The sequence below is a fragment of the Pinus tabuliformis genome, chromosome 2_2 (assembly GCF_031772625.1).
Source record: "Pinus tabuliformis cultivar Carrire ecotype Pingquan chromosome 2_2, CPIR1, whole genome shotgun sequence".
Taxonomy (NCBI): domain Eukaryota; kingdom Viridiplantae; phylum Streptophyta; class Pinopsida; order Pinales; family Pinaceae; genus Pinus; species Pinus tabuliformis.
Window position 1 is genome coordinate 383,191,637 of NC_142300.1, and position 7,260 is coordinate 383,198,896.

At 29.8% G+C, this 7,260-nt stretch overlaps 1 pseudogene; it reads right to left on the reverse strand.

The window, feature by feature from the left end:
• Positions 1-909: 909 nt before the first annotated feature.
• On the reverse strand, positions 910-6,497 carry LOC149192858 (delta-selinene-like synthase, chloroplastic; annotated as a pseudogene).
• Between the last annotated feature and the right edge of the window lie 763 nt (positions 6,498-7,260).

A 7,260-nucleotide genomic window follows, 5' to 3' on the forward strand; every position in this document is an offset into this window, starting at 1 on the left:
ATATAATTATTTTAATATTTCTGGATGTTACCAACAATTTGAAATTCTATTCACAAATTAAGAATCTGCATACTTAAAAATTTGTTACAAGTTATATATATTCTTTTTAATATTAGTTATTATTATTTTAAATAAAATTATAATAAAATTAAATTTATGATTTTTTTAATTTCTACAATTTAGCCCGAGGGGTAGAATAGACTGTGAAACTAAGTAGGTAAAAATCTACTCATAACGTGATGCAACCGGGTGGGATCCCTAGTTGATAGTCTAAATGCCCATGAATTCAGATTTCTCAAACCAGATGTCAAATTTGATGTAATCTATGATAATCTCATATCACTTGACAAACGATTTTTATTTTAGCAATTTGATATTATACACATATATGAGAGAGTAAATATTTTGATACATAACTATATTCCCTAAACATTTCATTTATTGAACAAATTCATTTATTTATGTAATAAACACATTTATTTATATGACTGGGCTAATTATCTATTAAAAAATACACAGCAGGAAAAATTAGTAAACATAAGCAAACAAAATAGCACAGAATTCTTATAGAAAAATTCCATGGAGCTCAACTCGTATGAATTGTAAATCCAACGAACCTTAAAACAAATAGCCAATATGAACTATAACTTAATATCATAAAATGAAAAACAACATAATGGTAAATCGGGGATCCAGTGATAATTGTAATCCGGCATACATCTACTTGTAAGTTATCGGTGAACAATTTCAACCAGCAATTTGGCAGAAGTCAGAGGAACTACGGCAATAAACACTTGCACGTACTTTCTTATCGTCTAATTTGTAGACCTCTTTAATATATGGCCACACAAATTTACGCAGCTTAAAACACTAAATCATTGTTCAAATACACAGCTACTAACAGGATCGTCATTTTTCCTCAATAGGCACTTGGTCGACGAGAACTTTGAATATCTGGTCCTTTATTTCCCTGTTCGAAATGGATATGCCATCTCCATATTTGTAGACGAATTGAGGACCTCGTGCTATATTGAACGTGAAATTCTTGCAACACAATGGTACACTGTCCTCCTTAAGAAACTCCCGATTCAATTCCTCAAGGGAGATATGAAGAATGCTCTTGATTTGATTTAAAGCATTTTCCACGGAAGATTCAGGATTGTCTTTTATGTAACACTCGATACTTGAAGCTATCTCCCCGCGTTCCCTCTCATCCTTCATTGCAATAGTGAAAGCAAATGAGAAAGTTGTGAGTGTGTATTTTGCATAGAATTTTATGCGTTAGAACCTGTTTCAACGATCTTAAAATAAGTGTAAATTCAGATGCCAAATACCTCGAAATCTCTTAAGTCGTCGATAAGTCTGGCCGTAAATTCTGAGAGCTCCTGGATCTTAGATGGAGAATGTATTTGCTCCAGAATGTTCTTTGGAAGAAGTTGACCCATAAGAGCATGGGAAAGAAATTTAGAATACACATCCCTGAGCTAGCGAGGGCGTTCTTTATGTACTCACGAAACGTGGGCACATGTCCGGTTGCTATCCATTCGGCTTCTTGCAGATAAGCCTCAACATATCGCCGCCACTGGTTAAAGTACGTCAATCGTTAATGTAAATCCTTCTTTCTCTATTAGACATATATTTCAAATAAAATTAAGGATCAGGTTTTTCAAGATACATGGCATTCTTGGTACTTCGGTGGAAGTAAATTCATAATAATAATTTACCCTAAAACTAAGCCACCTATTAAATCACATATCTTCCTAAACACATACACTATCTTTTAAAATGGCCGTCATATCTCGCCCTTGCCTTCTTTCGACTTCAGCAGCCAATTCATTCGCTGTATTGAAGAAAAATTGGAATGCACTTTTTATGTGGTCTGGAAGGTCATCAATCAACGAAGGTTCCCATCTGGAAAATGCCACAAACAATAATACAAATGTTGAGAAGCTTTAAGGTATATAACAGCGGCATTATATATGCGATTGGAATGTGCAAGAAGAATAAATCAAATGGTAATTTGCACAAAGTCTCTATATTTTGAATTCACCGTCTCACTGCCTCCGTTATGGTTTTGAGTTCGTCCATCATTCCGTGAGCGTCATAGAGGTCATCTAGAACGGCTGCGACGATACAAAGTTTTGTGAAGACAATTCTGCTATCAGAATACTCGGGCTCGAAAATGCATGTGACCACCCAAAAGTGAAATTCCATGTGACGCTTCCGATAGAAATTCAGTCCCGCAATTTCTGTGTCCCTCAACCACCTACGCACGACGTCATCGTTAATCACTATAGTCTGGCAAAATTCCATAATATTAGCCCTTTATTTTAATGGAGAATGCTAAAATGAGGAAAAGATTTACACTGCTATGTGTAAAAAAGATACCTAAGATAAATCGATAATTAATTTAGAACGGGAAAAATAATTCTTAATAATTGATACCTTAGAAAAGATAAGTGTCAACGTAGAAAAGGGAACTAATATTTATTGTTATTAACCATTTTATTATAATTTAATATTATTAAGAATTAATTATATTTATATAGATGAATGATGATAATTAATTGCTCTTAAGACTTTATATAGTTTATGGGATAGTCAGTGAGTAATCATATGTTTTTAATAGTAAGAGTTAATTTTTTAATAGTAAGAGTTTTAAGAAGAGTTAAAAGTAGTTGTAAAAATCCTATTGATATTTATATGGTAAAAGAAAGGTTACTATATATTTATTTTATATATAAAAAATATTTAAAAATAATTATGATATATATAAAAAATATTTAAAAATAATAATCATAATTAGTAATTTAGTGAAAAAAATATTATTTGATATTATTAATTTCATATATATATATATATATATATGAAATTTTGGACTGTTGTGAAAGTGAACTAAGTATAATATAAGTAATATTATAAATGGTAAATTTTGACGTTCATGAACTATTAATCTAAAAAATTGATGAGATTAATTGCAAATCAATTCCAAACACTAAAACTAGAAAAACCAGAAATTTTATTATTATTAATTATAATTTTATTCTAAAAAATTCATTTTCACCGTCCACTGAGATTCAGAAAAGGTCATGTTTTACATATCTTTTCAATGTATAACGAACTTGTGAAAGCAGTCTGGATGTAATAAACCATGAAAATGGAAGCATCAATTACTACCTGGTAATATATTGTATTTCTTTCTGATGTATGCATTTTAGAATATTGAAATCCAATTTGGCTAATTCCAGAACTTTTTGGTTGAAATCCGACCTTCAAGAAAAAATGACAAAGGGATTTTGTATGCGATAACAAATTTTGAAATTTGAAACTAAAATGAAATATGCTTAAATAACAAGATACTTACTTGAAACACGAATGGTTTTGTCCATATATTTCAATAAAGTTCCATGCCTCCCATCTCGGCACACTGCAATACCATGAAAACTCCAATGCGTACTTCACCTAGACAACAGGAGTCGAGTCAAATCTTTTATAGTGTATACACAATGGACACAAACACATTTTTTTTAAGAATATTTTAAGTGGGACCTTCAAAATGTATTAGCTATTTACCTCATTCAAAAGGCTTTGATCCACGTTGGGTTCATCCGCGCCTCCAGCTAAAACTTGATTTAGATATTCTCTTGTGAATTCATTCGCCTCTTTCATCACTTTTTCACCTGGAAATGAAACGTCGGAAGCTCGAAGTAACGATAACATACTTCTTACTCGTTTGTTGCCAGTGGAATTGGAAATAAAGTTGCCGCTTTCATCCTTGAAATTATCCAACACACCTGTTTAGAAGCTTCGTAATATAAGTATCGAATTAAATGGATGGACATTTTCGAAGCAATTCATGAATGTTTCTTAATCTTATCTGTTTACCCTTTATGTTAATAAATTTTGTTTCAAACTTAGGAAGAATGATATAATCAATATAATATATATTTAATTAAAATTTAGAAGTGAAAATTAATTACACAAGTAAGAAAGCATTTAAAATTTACAGAATTAAGAAAACCCTTAAAAATACTAATAATCAGTAATTTTTGGTATATATATATCACCTCCCTTTTTTATATATTCTAATATTTTTCCTCAACCCTATGCTCAATATGTGTGGTGAGGGTGAGAGAAATATATACATGGTCCAATATTAATATTTATATATATAACTCATAGGGGAGGTGCGCGAAATATTGAGCGCTCTATATATGTTCAATATTTGTTTTATACCGAGAGCAAAAAAAATATACATATATAAACATTGAACAAAAACTACATCTCTGGGTTTAAATTTTCTTGACACATCAGTTGAATGTTCAGTAATACAGTGTTTAATTAAAGATATTTTTTTCATAATGTGTGAGTGGATACATCTATAGTAAACCCATTTGGTGGGGCTGATCCACCAGATTCGAGTCTGGCACCGAATTAACAAAATTCCAACCGCAGTAACTGCATTTGAACTAAGATAAACACTTTGAATTATTTCACTTGCTCCTGCTCAAATGTTAAAAGGTATATTTTAGCTTTACGTGAAATCCAAAATCAGTTGCAGTTCATAATATATCACCTGAGGATACGTTATATCGATGCAGTCGGAGAAGGCGTAATCCTAAGGCTGTAGCATTGAGATCTTTGTTGAGGGAATCTCTTGATCCCACCCCGATCCGCTTTTCATTCCAATATCTGCGGAGTTGATCGGTCAGCGTTGAGGGAACAATTAGTAAACACCCAAAGAAAAAACGATGGGAAGATATGTGTAAACGCCAAATTAAATTTCTTCGTGTGTGGAAATGACAAACCTGTAAACGTAATCTAGAGCAGCTGTTTTTGTTTCATACCGAAAATGCCTATCGATCCCGAGGCATTCCATTGTGTCAACAATGTGAAGACGTTTGATTAGATCATGATTGGTGTCTTCTATTTCGCCGAAAAATAATTGCGTGATCTCCTCAATAAGCTTTTCTGAGCGTTCATAATATGCAGGTGCCTGCTTCCAGCGAATTACAATTTAAATATATAGATAGGTTGTCATGATACTGTTTATTTTTAGTTATAATGAAAAATAAAAACGAATATATATTTGCCTAGTTTTAATTAAATTTAAGTATTACTGTCTTTGTATTATTTTTCTTTAATTTGTTATTTTGATCAGAAGTGTATCATATTAATCCATATAAAATATATTTATATTTTTTTTGTAATTAACATTGGATTAGTACGTTTTTTCCAAAATAAAAATTAAATTTATATTTATATAAAATACAATATTGTTTATAATAAAAAAACTAATACATATATTTAATTAACTTTAATTTGAATGATTGTAAATATCAATAAATTTTCTTAATGTAATATTACAATTCATTAAGAAAGAGATGTGATATAAGTATTTTATTCTTATTCTCATTCATAAATAAAATACTTAAATGTATATATCAAATAATATAATTTTGTAACAGATTTGAGTATATATATATATATATATATATACACTTAAATGAGCTTAAATACAATTCATTAAGAAGGAGATGTGATATAAGTATTTCATTCTTATTTTCATTCATAAATAAAATATTTAAATGTATATATCAAATAATATAATTTTGTAACAGTTTTCAAAATATATATATATATATATACACACACGCACTTAAATGAGGTTAAATATAATTGGAGTGAGTCTAATGGTTAAGACTTTGTGTTTCCTTTTGATGAGTCGAATTCAAAGTAAAAAATTATAAAATTTAATATGAAATGACAAAAAATATTAATTAAAAATAAAATTAGTTTCCTAATTCATTTCATTCTTAAAATGAAATTGATATATAGTCTTTGAAAAATACTAATAATACAAATTTAAAGATAATATATTTGGTTTTTTCATATATATATATATATATATATATATATATATATATATATTTATTTGAGGAAAAAAAATTGTTAAAATTTCAAATTTATACTTTATAATATGCACCATTCAAAGTACCGAAAACAAATTTTGATTACTTTAACAAACACTGAGAGATTAAATCTCTTGGGACACAATTTCATTAATTCCGATCTCTAAACACAGACGAATATATACTATTACATATGTGAATATATACTAATAACTAGCTAATGACAGACATAAAACAAAAAAATGGAAGCAAATGAATATATACGAGACACAGATTAATATATAGCAGATAAAACAGAAAAAAGGAAGCAAATGAATATATACGAGACACAGACTAATATATAGCAGTAACTAGCTAACCATTAAGTAGCTAACGACGGTTATAAAATGAAAAGCAAACCAAAAGAGCAGATCACAAAGATACAGATAACTTCCAAGAGAGAGATTGAAAGTATACCCCATAGGGCGACTTGAGAGATAGTATGAACCCATCGTCCCACACGTTTCCGTGGTAGTTGCCAGTACGTCGAGACATGGAAAATTCATCGCTGAATTTGGTGGAAACTGATTCACAAATCTCAGCCATAACACTACACTTTGATATGCTATTTTATGTGGTGAGTGGACAATAGCGGCTCGCTTCTATATCTATATATACACGCATGCACGCTAGAAGTTGTAACGATAAGTGTACCAAGTAAATATGCATTTTGACGTTTACATTATGAAAATATATATATATATATATATATATGTTTTAATGGAGGAGAAGATCGAAGCGTGACAAGCAGACTTGGATTCTGACGTTGCAAATTGGCGGAATGCTACGGAATTTAACGAAGTATTTCCGAGAGAAAACGCTCCTGCAAGATTCGAGAAAAGACCAATTTGGAAACGTAGAATATTATATTACACGATGACGGAATATTGAGGAAAGGCGTTACTCATGACGGTGTATTTAGGAAAAGACAAATCCGTGGCTGAGTATTTTATAAAATAAAAGAACCTCACAAATGTTCGTAGCATTTTTATAATATCCGGGAAAAAGATTCTTCCTGGTTATCAATTTCTATTTTGTTTTAAACCACTTTTAAAAAGTTGAAATATATAAGGATAATTTTTAAATGCTTTTAAAATATTCATAAAATGTTAAAATAAATTAGATTTTGAATACGCCAAGCAATATCTTCTCCCTCACTGATCACCAAAATTTAATTAGTTAATTATTATTGATTCATCACACAAGTATGGTCATTAACATTTAAAAGTTAAAATTATATTTAGTTTTAAGAATTTAAACTTATTTAATATCACAAATGTTAAAATAAATTAACTTTTGAATACGTCAA